This window comes from Macaca mulatta, chromosome 2, assembly GCF_049350105.2.
Source record: "Macaca mulatta isolate MMU2019108-1 chromosome 2, T2T-MMU8v2.0, whole genome shotgun sequence".
NCBI classification, from domain to species: Eukaryota; Metazoa; Chordata; class Mammalia; order Primates; family Cercopithecidae; genus Macaca; species Macaca mulatta.
Window position 1 is genome coordinate 36,723,171 of NC_133407.1, and position 17,289 is coordinate 36,740,459.

General features: G+C 42.6%; 1 non-coding gene and 1 pseudogene across 1 annotated transcript; both read left to right on the top strand.

The window, feature by feature from the left end:
- The first annotated feature begins 239 nt into the window (after window positions 1-239).
- LOC114676550 (U6 spliceosomal RNA) lies at window positions 240-347 on the top strand. The gene has a single exon (XR_003727607.1). It is a non-coding gene; the product is annotated as a U6 spliceosomal RNA (small nuclear RNA).
- Window positions 348-9,409: 9,062 nt separating this feature from the next.
- Window positions 9,410-17,289, top strand: part of INHCA (inhibitor of carbonic anhydrase) — a 52,856-nt pseudogene continuing 44,976 nt past the window's right edge.

Below are 17,289 nucleotides of genomic sequence, written 5' to 3' on the forward strand. Positions count from 1 at the left end.
ACGGTTGTTATACTGTTTTTTAAAATTTTATTTTTTATTGTTTTTCTTTTTCCACTATGGCAAATTTTACACAAAAATTGTATTTTTTTTCCTAAATATTTTCGATTCCTGATTGGTTGACCTCCTCAGATGTGGAACCCACAGATACAGGGAACTAACTGTATATGGGTTTGTGGTCGCTGAAGACTTTGGTGAAAACGGGGAAAGGTTGTGATATGACCTTGGAAGCTGAGGTTTTGGTGCTTGCTTTGGCAGCATATTTACTGAAAAAAAAAAAAATGATACGGAGATTAACATTGCTCATGTGCAAGGATGACATGCAAATTTGTGAAGCATTCCATATTTGCCGGTCATGGTGTTTCACGCCTGTAATTCTAGTACTTTAGGAGGCCCAGGCTAGAAGATCACCTGAGGCTGCTAGTTTAAGACCAGCCAAAGCAACCTAGCAAGACCCCCATCTCTAATATTTACAAAAATTTTTTTAAAAGAAGCTGGGGACCGGGTGCTGTGGCTCACATCTGTAATCCTAGTACTTTGGAAGGCCAAGGTGGGCAGATTGCTTGAGCCCAAGACTTTGAGACCAACCTGGCAACATGGTAAAACCTCATCTCTACAAAAAATACAAAAATGAGCTGAATGTGGTGGCAGGCATCTGTAGTCTCAGCTACTCGGGAGGCTGAGGTGGGAGGATCACCTGAGCCTAGGAAGTTGAGGCTGTGGTGAGCCATGATCATGCCACTGCATTCTAGCCTGGGTAACAGAGTGAGACCCTGCCCCCTTCCCGCCTTCAAAAAAAAAGAAAAGAAAAGAAAAGAAAAAACTGTAGTTGGGGTTGGGAATTAACTTTCCCCTCACTTTCCTGGCATTTAGGGTCAGTTTCCTCTTTCTCTGGCACTTCTGTCACCTAGAGCCAGTCTCTCTAGACCCTGCTTGGGATGAGATTACAGGCAACTTTATCTGTTTATAGAATGGGAAAGGAGGCCAGGAGCAGTAGCTTATGCCTGTAATCCCAGCACTTTGGGAGGCTGAGGTGGGCAGATCATCTGAGGTTGGGGGTTCGAGACCAGCCTGACCAACATGAAGAAACCTGTCTCTACAAAAAATACAAAAAATTAGCCAGGCATGGTGGTAGGCACCTGTACTTGGGAGGATGAGATAGGAAAATCACTTGAACCCAGGAGGCGAAGGTTGCGGTGAGCCGAGATCGCACCATTGCACCCAGCTCGGGCAAAAAGAGCGAAACTCCATCTCAAAAAAGAAGAATGGGAAAGAAATCACAGGAAACAAATATGACTAAATAGTTACTTTTACAATGTGGGTGGTGGGAATATGAATATTTCTTATTATATTTTACTACATAGATAATATTTCTCAAAATTAAAGCCAAACTAAAACTAGGTTTTTTGAGTGATAGAGTTTTACATTTGTTTCCAATGCTGTAAATGAATATATATAAATAAATGAATGTACGATTTGTTTTTATTTTTGTTTTGAACTGGAGTCTAACTCTGTCACCCAGGCTGGAGTGCAGCGGCATGATCGCAGCTCACTGTAACCTCTGCCTCCTGGGTTCAAGTGATTCTTCTGCCCCAGCCTCCCAAGTGGCTGGGACTATAGGCACGTGCCACCATGCCCGGCTAATTTTTGTATTTTTAGTAGAGATGGGGTTTCACCATATTGGCCAGGCTGATCTTGAACTCCTGACCTTGTGATTCGCCCGCCTCGACCTCCCAAAGTGCTGGGATTACAGGCACGAGCCACCACGCCTGGCCTTGAATGTACAATTTAAAAGTGAAATTAGTAAATGATATTTATCACTACAGAAATAGTCTGATTAGCAAAACATTTGTTTAAACTATGGTGTTCAGTAACCTGGAAGATAGAACATAGGCCTACTAAGTCTGCTGAGCTCTAGTGAAGAGGAGGTAAAATGGAAGATCAGCAGCATATTCTATTCTATGTTGGTTGCTACTGGCTGCATTTAATTAGGTAAGCAAAAGACAAGCTCAGGGAATTGGCCTGTTTGCAAACAAAAATAAAGAGAATTTAAAAATCCGGGCAGGTGCAGTGACTCACACCTTTAATCCTAGCACTTTGGAAGGCTGAGGCAGGAGAATTGCTCAAGGCCGAGAATTCAAGACCAGCCTGGGTGACACAGCCAGACCTTGTCTCTCCAAAAAAGTGTTTTGTTTTGTTTTTTTAATTAACTGAGTGTGGGGGACACACCCCTGTAGTCCTAGGTACTGGGAGGCTGAGGTGGGAGGATTGCTTGAGCCCAAGAGTTTGAGGTTACAGTGAGCTATGATCTGACTATTGCACTCTAGTCTGAGTGACAGAGCAAGACCCTGACTCAAAAAAAAAAAAAAAATTCAAGTATGTGAGATTTTGCAAAGCTGGAAAAGCTGACTTCATCTGTGTCCTAAAAACAAGAGATAAACCTAAGAAAGATTTTGAGGAACAAATGCCCATTACAACCCAACTATGTGGAAAAGATCTGCTTAAAGAATATGGTCCTCTCACCCAAGCTAGGTAGGCACCATCAACTGAGAGAGAGGTATGGGGCCAAAGATAGCGATCAGGTGTGAAAATTTTGTCTAGGAAAGAACTGGGGAGGGGACTACTTATGTAGAAGAACAACTCTGCCATGGCTTCCCCTGTTGATAAGCTTACACTTATCAATAGAGGCAAAGGCTTGAATTGCAACTTCTCTGAGCCCTGGCAGAACACCTTGTCATCCTTAAAGGAGGTGTCTAAGGAGCTACTAGAAAGGCATCTCTCACTTGCCTTTCTGTCTCTCCTAAGAGGCCGTCATGACATAGTTTCTCATCACCTCCCAGGTTTTGATGAGATATGGGGCTTTCTGCCCCACTCCCCTCATGATAGGACTGCAGAATATAAAAGCACTAGCTACCATCTAGATTTGGCTCCTTGGTAATAGAGTATCCTACAACTCACATTGCCATCATCAGACCCAGGGAGATTACATCTTTCACTTATTCTTCTCTGTTGCTATCTATGGAAGTAATAAACCATCTAAATCTAAAATTGTCTCAAGTATATTCACTGGTGGAATCAGGCCCTACCCTTGACCTTGTTTCATATGTGTGAGGTTGACAGCTACCATGTGAAACTGACTGGAACCAAATAGATCTGAAGATTACGAACATTTTGAGGTAATTGCTTTCTGAACCCAACCAGAAACCTGGAGTATTCAGACTTTGATTTAATCCTCAAATTTTCGCAGCACAAGTAGGTGAAAAGTCATACAGCCCCAAGGAGCACAAACTCCTCAATACTGAGATAGGGATAGAGAGAGTAATAGAAAATGAAGATCCTCCCAGAAGGAGGCACCAGGGATCTTGAAAAGCAATGAGCAAAGGAGCTCCTGTAACAGAACAGAATCTGATCTAAACAGAACCCCCAATAGAGAGCCTCCTAGTGCCTGCCCAACTTCAAAATTGATACTAATGATGGCTATGGGTCTCCACTGCTCCCTTTTCTGAAAAGGAGTTTTATTGTTGTTATTTTGTTTGTGCCTCCCCGTTCCCCACTGTGTAGCAGATGTGTGCTTGGGCAGGGAAGGACAAAAACATTGTCTTTTGAGTCGTATGTTACTGGTCGATTCTGACAGAGACCATGTAGAAACCCTTAGTGTCTCACCCATACCCCCTCACCCTTAGCACTCATGCACATTAGGAAACTTCCAGGTGCCAGCATCTGTGTTCGTTGCATGTAGGCATTCTCTGGCACCAGGAATCTGCTCTGCCACCCACACAGTAGGCCAGAGGGCTAAAGGATTTATGACCCATAGGAAAGAAAACCCTCAAATGATGGCTGACAGGAGTTAGTGCACAAAAACCCTTGTTTGCATATCCCATGGATGGGATATCTACTCGGACTCTCATAGTTTCCTCAGGGGAATTAAGGCCCAGGGCCCACAAGTGGCACAGTGGCAATTGACTTGTTAACACATTCTTTGGATGCCTTTCTCCCTGTCTCGCATCTGTATTTTATTTTCTTCTCTCCCCCCCTCCCCCGCCCCCAAACTGAGACAGAGTTTTGCTTTGTTATCCAGGGTGGAGTACAGTGATGCAATCTCAGTTCACTGCAACCTCTGCCTCCCAGGTTCAAGCAATTCTCTTGCCTCGACCTCCCAAGTAGCTGGGATTACAGGTACCTGCCACCACACCTGACTAATTGTTTGTATTTTTAGTAGAGACGGGGTTTCACTGTATTGGCCAGGCTGGTCTCAAACTCCTGACCTCAGGTGATCCACCCATCTAGGCCTCCCAAAGTGCTGGGATTGCAGGCATGAGCCACCATGCCCAGCCACATTTCTACTTTCTTGCCTGTGTTTCTTGTCAAATAAAACATCTGAGAAGTCTTGTCTAAAAGTCCATTTTCTGGGGCTGCTCAAACTAAGACAAAAGACCCCAGACATGTGCTCCCCTTTCATAGTGTTTTGCTGTTGCTGAGAAGTAGTTTCCCAGCCAAGGACTACAGTTCCCATCCTCTTTACAATTGGTGGGGTCATGGGACTGAGTTATGACCAATAGAATATAGGTAGAAGTGATGTTTGTCACATCCGGGCTTGATCCAGGAAAATTTCTTGCACTACCTTCCATGCTCTTCCTTATTCTGTCATTTGAATGTCAACACATGTAGCAATCTTGGAAGCCACGTGTTGAAAATGGCAGAACCTCTCTTAGCCTGGATCTCTGAATGACTGAATGGAGTTATGAAAGTGAACTCCCCACTCCCACCCTAACAAATCACCACAATTGCTGCCAGATGGGCTTTATGTTACTAAGAAGTCAACTCCTATTGTGTTAAACCATTAAGATTTTGGAACTTTGCTATTATAGCAGTTAGTGCCAATCCAACCAATTCTGAACTTGGAAACAGTTTAAACAAACATGTTGCCCCCATGCCATTATTATTTCAAGATCCCTTGGAAAGGGGAAAGTGTGAAATTGCTCCAGAGACAAATGCCAGAGGCCACATGAGAAAGAGCATGGACTATGGAAGCAGACTGCCTAGTTTGAATGCCAGCTTGGACACCTACTAGCTACCTGACCTTGGGCAAGTCACTGGTTAACCTCTCTGTGCTTCACTTCTCTCTGTACAAAAAGGGGATGTCAATAACCTTGTGGGGTTACTATCAATTAACATTTGGGAAGCACTTAGCACCCTGCCTAGTACACAATTAATAATAAATCTATACATCCCAAGTTTTCCAAAGATCATCTTTGCCATGAAGTTTTTAAACTGTTTTCCACCATACAAGCATCATACCTTCTGCTTTGCTATTTGTGAGAGCCTGCACCAAAGCACAGAAATGACTTTAGCACTTTGGATGTCCTATCTTTGCAATATGACTTTGTCTCAGTACACATGAAGTTTTCAGAGTTTGATCTAATCTAGGGTCGGGGGCACAGTGGCTGCTATTGGATTTAAGCTGTGTTAGTTTTAGGTGGATAATTAACCTTAGAAGGAATGATCACCTCTGGACTTTATTTGGTTTTTGTCCATAGGTCTGCAGAGGAGATTGCTCAACCCACTTTTGAGACATTCGTGTGCATTTATTGATCTGTTTGATTTTTTGAGCCCAATATTATAGCAGACACTATTTTCCAACCTTGTATTAGAATGTTGGACAAGAAAAAAATTGATCTCTGCCCTCATAGACCCTATTTCCTCTCAAATGTTTGAATAAGTGAAGGGAGAGCCAGGACAGTTGAAGATGAACCACTCGGCACAAAGTCAGAGGGAATCTGGCTTTGCCTGAGCAGAGGGTCACTGCTGGCTTACAGAGAAACCAGCCGAGCTGATGGCAGTCTCAGGGCTGGGAAAACAGAAGTGGAGGCAAGATCCCAGTGAGAAAGGAGGAGCAGAGAACTAAGCTTGACAAAGGGCCAGTTTTCTCCTTAAGATACTTGGCACAATTTGAAGTTCCATGGAATGGGAGATAAAAAGATAATGCCACACCTGGAAGAGGCTCCAATAAATATATCAAGTATATGAGTTTCCTGTTACTATTGTAACAAAACTTAATATCTTACAGTTTTGGAGGTTGGAAGTTGGAAATGGGTCTCACTGGGCTTAAATCAAGATGTCAGCAGGGCTGAGTTCCTTTCTGGAGGCTCTGTTTCTACATTTAAAGAAGCCTTATGATGATATTGGCTCACCTGGATAATCAAGCAATACATTTCTAAATAAACCATGAGTTGAATAAGAAATCACAATAAAATTAGAATATATTTTGAACTGAATAACCATGAAGTTATAATATATCAAGAAAAGGAATGCTTATAGGGAAATTCATAGCCTTCATCACATATAGTAGAGAAGAGAGGCTGAAAAATCAATGACCTTAACTGCCTTAAAAAAAAAAAAAAAAGCAAGAGAAGCCAGGCACGGTGGCTCACACCTGTAATCCCAGCACTTTGGGAGGCCAAGGCAGGCAGATCACTTGAGGCCAGGAGTTAAGAGACCAGCCTGAACAACATGGTGAAACTCCATCTCCACTAAAAAAAAAAAAAAAAACAGCCAGGTGCTGTGTCTCATGCCTGTAATCCCAGCTACTCAGGAGGCTGAGGCAGGAGAATCACTTGAACCCGGGAGGCGGAGGTTGCAGTGAGCCGCAATCGTGCCACTTCACTCCAGCCTGGGCAATAGAGCAAGACTCTGTCAAAAAAAAAAGAAGAAAAAGGAGAAGGAGGAGAACAAAGAAAGAATAAAGAAGCTAGAGAAAGACCAAAACTCAAAGAAAGTCAACAGAGCAGAAATCAATGAAATAATAAATGAATGTACAATAGAGAAAAACAGCAAAGCCAAGGTTGGTTCTCTGAAAAGATTAATGAAATAGGTAAAATCTTGGCAATACTAACCAAGGAAAAGTGGTAACATAAATCACCAATATCAGCAATGAAAATACTAAATACCACATACTAAAAATGTCAAAGGATAAGATCGTGAATGATTTTATATCAATAAATTTGAAAATTTAGATAAAATGGACAAATTTCTTTAAAAAAAACTTACCAATATTGAAATTTGAAGGATCATAAAACCTGGATATTTCTCTAGCTATTTAAGAAACTCAATCTGTTATCAAAAACTTTTCCACAAATAAAACTCTAAACACAGGTGGCTTCATTGGTGAAGCCTTGCAAACATTTAAGAAAGAAAGAATGCTATTCTTACACAGTGTCTTCCAGAGAATAAGAAAAGTAGCAGCATATTCCAGTTCATTTTGTGAGCCATTAAAACCTTGAAACCAAACTTTTAGTGACATTAAGATAAAGAAAACTGCAGAATGATTTCTCTCACGAACACAAATGCAAAAAATCCAAAAAAGAAAAGTAAGTTCAGCAATATGTAAAAAAAAGTTAAACATAATAGCCAAGGGGGGGTTATTCCAGGAATGTAAGAGTAGTTTAACATTTAAAAATCAATTAAAGGAGTCCAGCGTGGTGGTGCACAGCTGTAGCCCCAGCTACTTGGGAGGCTGAGGAGGGAGGATCACTTGGGCCTAGGAGGTGGAGCCTTCACTGAACTATGATCCCACAGCTGCACTCCAGCCTGGGCAATAGAGCAGGACCCAAGCAAGAAGGAAGGGAAGGGAAGGGAAGGGAAAGGAAGGGAAAGAAAGGGAGGGGAGGGGTGAGGAGGGGGAAAGAGAAAGGAAGAATGGAAGGATGGAAGGAAGGAAGGTAAACAGAAAAAGGAAAGAAAGAAAGAAAGAAAGAAGGAAAGAAAAGAAAGAGAAACAATTAGAGGAGTTTACCACATTAACATAAAAAGAAAAGGGAATCATATAAGTATCTTAGGTGCAGAAAAATACTTGACAAAATGCAACACCTATTCATGACTTTTAAAAAATTTGGGCAACCCAGGAAGGAAGGAAATTTCCTTAGTATGGTTAATAATATTTAAAACAAAACAAAACACCAGCAAAAATTTTGCATAATGGAGAATTATTGAAAACTTTCCCTATCACCACTTCTACTCAATATTGTATTAACAGTTTGGCAGTAACTATTAAAGCTGAACATACATCTACTTCATGATGTGTGGGGAAACCCTGCAGTAATGCATACCTAAGTGCACTAAAAGACATGTAGTAGAATGTAATGTGAGTTCTAGCCGGTGCAGTAACTCAAGAGGAAAGAGATTCCTAAGGATCTGAAAGGAAAAACCAAAACTGACGTTATCCATATAAGATGTAAGGATGTACATAGAAAAGAAACAATTCCAACTAATAAGACAATTCAGCAAGATCACTAGATTCAAGGTCAATATACAAAACCCAATTTTTTTTTCAGATACTAGCAGCAGATAGAAAATAAAATTAAAATTATATTCACAGCAGCACTATCCTTAGGAGTCCAAACTGAAGACTGCAACGATCAAGAGGAAAGATAAAACGTGCTGCATACACAGTGTAAAATGTGCAATGCTGAGAATGAATAAAGGGCAACTATACACAACATAGGTGAATCTCACACACAGAATCTCCAGTGAAAGAGGCCAAACACAAAATTGTACATATGGTATGATCCCATCTGCATAAAGCTCAAAAATCAACAGAATTAGTCTATTCTGTTAGAAGTCAAGATAATGGGTACCTTTGTGGCAGGGGGCTGTGCCAGCTCTGTTAACGTTTTGTTTCTTGATGTGGGTGCTGGTTATGTGGATGGGTTCATTTGATGATAATTAAGCAGTACATTTATTTAGGACATGTGACGTTGTATGTATATTTATTATATTTTAATTAAGAGTTCTTAAATTTTTATTTAAATTCAGATTTTCCTCCGGCAGAAGTCAGACTTGAGCAGGATCGCGCTGCAGGTACGAGGAGAGGCAGCCCTCTCTGGGTTCAGCGCTTCACCTGACCTTGGCCTCCCAGAGCTGAGGGCTGCTGGGGACAGTGTCATTTGGGTAGAGTTTCCGAGAGGACCCAGGAGTGGTCCATTCTCTCAATGGAGACCCTTTGGGAGGAAGAGTCTGAGAATCCTTGAGAATTGTGTTCAAAACGTTGGGTATACGAGAGCGCGTGCTTTCCTGGGGGAAGAGCCCACAGTTTTCACCCTATGGACAGCCCCCGAATCCCAAAGATTTTGTGTTTTTGAGATGTTTAGGAGCTGCTGGGCTGGATGAGGGTCCGGGGGGTCAGAAACTTGCGAACTAGCAACTCACCTGGGACCCCCTGCGGATCTCTCTCTGGGTTGTAAGGCGACCAGGCTAGTGCGCTCCGAAGCTGCTCAGGCTCCGGGGTGCTGCCCCTTCGCCCTAGGTGCAGCCTCGCAGACCCCGGCCCTGGGCAGGGGGCGGGAGAGAGGCTCGCATCTTGCAGCCCTCTGGTCCCACTGAAGGCACAAGCTGCTCGCTGCCTGCCCCACGGGAGGAGTGCGAGGAGTAACGAAGGTTGCTTTCCCAGGGCGAACCTTTGCCAGGAGGCGCTGCTTGCTCCGGCAGGGTAAAGCCGGACGAGGCGCGAGAGCGGGTTGGGTGACGCGCGTCAGCCGCGGAGAATGAGGCTCGCCTTCTGCGCCCTGCTGTACGCCGGGGTCCTGGGTGAGTGCGCGCTGGGAGTCGAGGTGGGGGCCGGCGCTGCAGGGTGCTCCGTGGAGGCACTGGGTGCCAGCAGCGGCTCGGTCACAGCGGGACCCTGCGCGACGACCGGACAGCCAGCGGGCCTGCAGGGCTGCGATGCACCGCTAAAAGTGCTTTCTCCACGCGGGCGCACCTGACACTTTGGTCCTCGCAGAAACCCGTTGACCAGAGAGAGGATTGCAGACTATGACTAGCTGGCCAAATCCTGTCTGCGGCTTGATGTTGTATACACCTAGATGAGCCGAGAATGCTTTTTCACATCTTTAAATGGTTGAAAGGGAAAGGCCGGACGCGGTGACTCAAGTCTGTAATCCCAATATTTGGGGAGGCCGAGGTGGATGGATCACCTGATGTCAGGAGTTCCAGACCAGCCTGGCCAACATGATGAAACCCCGTCTCTACTAAAAATACAAAAATTAGCCGGATGGGGTGGCGCGCGACTGTAGTCCCAGCTACTCGGGAGGCGGAGGCATGAGAATCTCTTGAACCCGGGAGATGGAGGTTGCAGTGAGCCGAGATCACACCACTGCATTCCAGCCTGGGCGACAGAGTGAGACTCTGCTTAAAAAAAAAAAAAAAAAAAAAGGTTGAAGGGGAAATCTAAAGAGCAATATTATGTGACATGAAAATTATATAAAATTCAAATTTCAGTGTCCATAAATAAAATTTTGTTAGAATGCAATCATGATCATTCAGTTAAATATTGTCTATGGCAGCTTTCAGACTTGTCCAAGTCAAATATCCCCAAGTTTAAAACATTTTATTTGGGAAGCAAGAATTGAAATTCTGGGCATACACACAGACTGGGTCGTCTTCTATATGTCCAAAGGACAAAGAGAAGATTGGAGGTTTCATAGAAAAGGAGAAATGTTCTTCTAGAAAGTTCATTGGCACAAGTAAAGTTTTGGGGAACTGACAAGTCCTGACTGGTGAGGGACTATAACAGGTAAAATTAACCTTAGAGTGGCAGCTACTTAGCCAGTAGCTGTTAACTAAAACTGGTCTCAGGTTACAATAGGCAGTTTCAGCAGCCAGGCTTGCGAAGAATTTCACATGTGGAGCAATGCTATGAGCCCCGAGTGCTTTTTTGCCTCTGACTTCTCACCGTGTTTTAGTTGGATATGACAAAAACGACCCAGTTCTGTATGATCAACTTTCACAGGCTTCAAGGTCAGAGTTGAGTAGTTGCCACAGAGACTGTGTGGCACACAAAGCCTAAACTATTTACTCTTTAGCCCGTGACAAAATAAGTTCATGACCCCTGGCCTAGAGGCTGTTGATCTCCTTTAAAGTGAAGGAAATGGGGTTAGAGGAGAGAAGGGATTTTTCCCCCCCAGGGCTTAAGGGTTATTATTAAGTGCAGGGGAGGAGCAGGTGGGACACATGCTAGGTGTGCCTAACATCTAACCAGAGGAATTTTTCTTGACCCAAACCGGAGAGCACTTCCAGTACTTTTACCATACAACAGAGAGGTAGAGGGATATAGAGAAAAATCAATCACTGTAGAATGAGATCCACCTGTCACTCGCTGCTGTGTGACTCTGAGCTCTCCCTTGACATCTCTGAGCTGGTTTCATTCACTAGTAATTGCCTTTTCACAACAAACACACAATTACTGTGAAAATGTGATACTATGTCTAGTGGCAGGCAGAGTTCTAGGCACAGGTGAGTTTCACTGGTAAAAATCCTGCACATAAATGCAAGGGGCCCCTTCCTGTTTTGCAAGGGTGGGGTCCTCCAGGGCTCTTGGCTGGGTGATTTGAGGAAGGGAGTGATGCAAAGTCAATGAACTCATGCATGTGAAGAGCCCTTCCTGACTCAGCAACTGTTGGTTCTGTCCAGCCCTGGTTCTGTCATGTCTGAGACTGTGGTAAATAATTTCTGGGGTAGGGTATCTTATGTGGGGTGAGGAATAACCAGAGCAAGGGCAGAGCAAGAAGGCGGCAGGAAGGGAAGGGGGTGCTGTGATGGCCCTTCACTGGCTCAGCACTGCCACGTGGGGCCACACAGGGAGCTCTGCTGGGGCTAGGGAAGGCTGGAAGGTAGAGCACAGCTGTAGCTCAACTGCAGTCACAAGGAAACCCAGAGTGCATCCCCGCTGAGATGGTTCCAAAATTCTTCCTGAACAGGGTTTGTGCTGTTTGTTCTTCCTCTGTCTCTTGTCCTGGCAATGTCAGGCTCTGACCAAAAGATCATTTTCCCAATTCACCCTGTGTTTACAAACCAGAGGCAAGAGCTGCCCATTTCAGCCTCCGCATTTACCTTCTCTCCTTCTTGGCTGCTGGACCAGGCTGGAGTCTGGGATATGCTTTCCTCAAAGCTCAGTATTCTAGTCAAACAAGAACAATTCTGGTGGCAAATGACAGAAAATCCAACCAAAGTAGCTTAAATAAAAAAGAGCAAAGGGAAGGGGGCAGTTATTGGTATGCCCTGCAAGATCCAGGAGCCAAGGGCTCAGACAGCCAGTACCTCCACCTTGGCCTCCACCTCCTTTCTCAGCTTCTTGCCCTTGCTTAAGAACTTTCTCTGTTTGGTAGGCATCAGCAGCTTTCCCGTTTCAGGATCAGTCTGAAATATTCACAGCGGGCTCTGATTACCACTGCTTTAAATTGCCATATGGCCAGTGCTTTTGGTGAGTGACCTAGTCTAGGTTACTTGACTCTTTCTATCCTTAGCTTGCTTGCGCATACTTTCATTTTCTTTTAAAAATTATTTCTTTCTTTTTTCTGTTTTATAGAGACAGGGTCTCTTTCTGTCACCCAGGCTGGAGAGCAGTGGTATGATCATAGCTCACTGCAACCTCGAACTCCTAGGCTCAAGCAATCCTCCCATCTCACCCTCCTGAGTAGCTGGGACTACAGGTGTGCATCACCATGCCAAGCTAATTTTTTATTTTATTTTGTTTATTTATTATACTTTAAGTTCCAGATACATGTACAGAATGTGCAGGTTTGTTACATAGGTATACACATGCCATAGTGGTTTGCTGCACCCATCAACCCATCATCTACATTAGGTGTTTCTCCCAATACTATCTCTCCCCCATTCCCCCACCCCCCAACAGGCCCCAGTGCGTGATGTTCCCCTCCCTGTGTCCATCCATATGTTCTCATTGTTCAACTCCCACTTATGAGTGAGAACATGCAGTGTTTAGTTTTCTGTTCCTGTGTTATTTTGCTGAGAATGATGGTTTCCAGCTTCATCCATGTTCCCGCAAAGGACATGAATGCATCCTTTTTTATGGCTGCATAGTATTCCATGTTGTATATGTGCCACGTGTTCTTTATCCAGTCTATCATTGATGGGCATTTGAGTTGGTTCCAAGTCTTTGCTATTGTGAACAGTGCCTCAATAAACATAAGTGTGCAGGTGTTTTTATAGTAGAATGATTTATAATCCTTTGGGTATATACCCAGTAATGGATGGCTGGGTCAAATGGTATTTCTGGTTCTAGATCCTTGAAGAATTGCCACACTGTCTTCCACAGTGGTTGAACTAATTGACACTCCCACCAACAGTGTAAAAGCGTTCCTATTTTTCCACATCCTCTCCAGCATCTGTTGTTTCCTTTTTAATGATTGCTGTTCTAACTGGCATGAGATGGTATCTCACTGTGGTTTTGATTTGCATTTCTCTAATGATCAGTGATGTTGAGCTTTTTTAAATATGTTTGTTGGCCACATGTCTTCTTTTGAAAAGTGTCTATTCATATCCTTTGCCCACTTTTTGATGAGGTTGTTTTTTCTTGTAAATTTGTTTAAGTTCCTTATAGATTCTGGATATTAGCCCTTTGTCAGATGGATAGATTGCAAAAATTTTCTCGCATTCTGTAGGTTTCCTATTCACTCTGATGATAGTTTCTTTTGGCCCAGCTAATTTTTAATTTTTAAAAATTTTTGTAGAGATGGAGTCTCACCATCTTGCCCAGGCTAGTCTCGAACTCCTGGGCTCAAGTGATTCTTCTGCCTCAGCCTCCCAGGGTGTTGGGATTACAGGTGTTAACCACCATACCTGGCCTTTAAAATCATTTTTATTGAAGTATGATTTACCTATAGCATAATACCATGTATTCATTTAAAGTATACATATAGTTCAGTGAATCTTAGCAAATATAACTATTCATGTAATTGTCACCAAGATAAATGACATTTTCATCACCCCCAAGATGCCCGCAGTCATTCCTACTTTCTGCCACTATAGATAAGTTTTGTCTTTTCTAGGATTCCACGTAAGTGGAATCATACAGTATATTGTGCTTTGTTTGACTTTTTTTTTTTTTAACTCGACATACTTGTTTTGAGATTCATCCATGTTCTTGTGTGTAGCATGCTTCATTCCTTTTTATTAGTGGGTAGTACTCTATTGAATGGATTTACCACAACTTTTTCACCCATTCACTTGTTCATGGACATTTAGATTGTCTCCAGTTTGGGGCAATTATGAATAAAGCTGCCATGGACATTAGTGGACGAGTCTTCGGAGGACATGTTTTTATTTCTTTTGGTTAAATATCTAGAATTACTGGGTCATACCGGTAAGTGTATGTTCAACTCAACTTTGAGTAGCTGTGCCATTTTACATTCCCACCAGCAGCATTTAAGAGTTTCAGCTGCTCCACGTCCTGCCAGTGCTTGGTGGTGTCAGTTTTTCACAGTTAGCCATTCTAATAGGTATGCATTCTAATTGGTATGTAGTGAAGTCAATCTCCATGTGGCTTTAATTTGCATTTCTCTGGGGACTCACAATGTGAGGATCTTTTCATATTCTTATTTTCTATTCCTATATTCATATATAGTCTTTTATGATGTTTCTATTTGAACTTTTTCTCCATTTTTTTTTTCAAATTATGGGAGGCTTCCTGGCTTTCACTCATACCTTTTTTTCTTTTTCTTTTTCTTTCTTTCTTTTTTGGAAATAGGTTCTCATTCTGTTGCCCAGGCTGGAGAGCAGTGGCGCAATCATGGCTCACTGCAGTCTCAACCTCTTGGGCTCAAGAGATCCTCCCACCTCAGCCTCCTGAGTAGCTGGAACTACAGGCACATGCCACCACACCTAGCTAATTTTTTTATTTTTTGTAGAGACATGTCTCACTATGTTGCCCGGGGTGGTCTCAAACTCTCTGGGCTCAAGCAATCCTCCTGCCTCAACCTCCCAAGCATCTGGGATTGTAGACACACAGTACCATATGGAGCTACTCTCCACCTTTTTTTGTTGTTTGTTTCTTTTAACACAAATACAATGGTGACTGAAAATACTGACTTCTAAAAAAGGCCTTATCTTGACATTCCACACAAAGGCGCATGGCCTGCATAATTCCACTCCCTCACTCGGGCTTCTTACCCTGTCTTGCTGCTACTGAAGACATTTTCAAGTAAATTTGAAGGGCTCTATTTGTCCCTTTTCATCACTGGCATGGGATTCTGTGTAAGGTAATTTGGCATCTTCTGTCCTATTTCTTTTAATATTTCCTACCTATAGACAGTTAAAAAGCAGTATAGGTTTTAGAGTCAAACAGACCTGGATGGTTCAAATATTAAGTTCAACTGCAGTAATTTAATTCCCTGGCAGTTTTTTAAAAATCTCATTTCACAACTGTGAAAATTAGAGGAAAGAAATGTGCTTGGCCCACTGCCTGACATATGGGGCTCAGTCAAAAATGGTAGCAGTTATTATTGCAAACCTCACCTTCTAGAGTTCATTTAAATAATGTTTTGCCCAAATACCACAGATTCGTAAACAGCATTTTGCCTTTCTAGTGCTCTCTACGTTAATTATTCCACCTTACAATGCCAGTAAACTAAAGTCACTGATTTTAACATCCCGGCAACCCTACCGTGTAAGGTTCAAGTCCCCAGTGTTGAGATACTGAGTGAATCACTAGGCCCTACCTGTGGGGGTAGGAAGCATTTTTTTTTTTTTTAAGGTGAGATTCACATAACATAAATTAGTCATTTAAAAGTGTACGAATCAGTAGTATTTAGGGCATTGGAAATGTTGTACAACCACTACCTCTATCTAGTTCCAAAACGTTTTCACCATCCTAAAAGAGAACTCCATACCCATAAGTGGTCAGTGCCCATTTTCTTCACCCCCTGGCACATGGCAACCACCAATTAATTTCCTTCCTGTCTCTATAGATGTACCTAGTCTAGATATTCATATAAATGGAATCATATCGTGGGTAGCCTTTTGTGTCTGGCTACTTGCACTCAAGTTGGAGTTTTCGAGGTTCATTTACCCTGCAGCATGTAGCAGTACTTCATTCTTTTCATGACGGAATAATATTCCATCATCTGGCTATTCCCCATTTTGTTCATGCATTCATCTGTTGATGCACATTTGGGCTGTTTCCACCATTTAGCTATTGGAAATAGTGCTGCTGTGAACATTCGTGTGCATGTGTTTGAGTCCCTGTTGTCAATTCTTTTGGATATATACCTAAAAGTGAAATTGCTGTACTGTATGCTAATTCTATGTTTAACTTTTGATAGAGGTTTTTGGCTTTTTTAGCTGAGGGGTGGGGCAGAATCAAAGAAATGGGCCCAGAGAATTCATGTGAGCCAGGCAGCCTATGGAACTTGTGTGTAGCCCTCTTAGCTGACCCTTTATCTTGTCTTTAACCTCTTCTCCCAGCACAGAAGAGTGAGTGCTGTGGGTCCCTTACACCTCTGGCCTCTCCCTCCTAGGCCTGTGCCTTGCCCCTCCTGAGAAAACTGGAAGATGGTGTGCCGCATCAGATCACGAGGCCATGAGGTGTGCCAGTTTCTGAGACAATATTAAAAAAGTGTTTCCAGCAGATGGTCCCCTTGTCACTTGCGTGAAGAGAACCTCTTCCCTTGAGTACATTAAGGCCATCACAGTAAGTCACTGCTGACTAAAACAGAGTGGAAGAAAGTCTATACTTTCGTTTTGTTTTTCTGCACTTGTTTATTGCTTTCTCCCCACAGGAAGCAGCCCATGCTTTAGAGCAGAAAGAAACAAGCCAAAGATCTGAAAATGCAGGGACTATGGGTGGAGAAAAATATAGCTGCTCAACATTCATTGATAGCAAAAATTGTAATCCTAATCATAATTCAACAACTAATAGAGAATGATTCAATCTCAGTAAAATACCTCTGTCAAGCAAAGCTAGCATTACATTGAAAGAGAATCTGTAAAGGCTCAGAAATAAACAAGAAGCTCTAGTGTCAGTATTATTACTAAATATTGTTTTTGGAAGTTATCGTAGTGCAATATGATATAAAATGCATATAAGATAGAAGACACAAACAAAAACACCAATATTTTCAGATGGTGGAATGCCTAGAAAATGCAGTAGAATCAAGAGAAATGTTGCTATAATTATTTATTAATGAATACATTAGTTTGGCAAAAGATAAATGTATCACAAAGTCATTTTCATATACCAACAATTGTTAGCTGTGAAAAAAATCCCAAAATTGTTATCTCATTTACATTTAAAATAATAAAAAGAAAAATATTTCTGGAAAAATATTATATGAGAGATCTGCAAGGCTTTTATAAATATAATATAGGCTGGGTGTGGTGGCTCACACCTGTAATCCCAGCACTTTGGGAGGCCAAGATGGGTGCATCATTAAGGTCAGGCGTTCGAGACCAGCCTGGCCCCCAACATGGTGAAACCCCATCTCTAGTCATTTAGAAAAATAC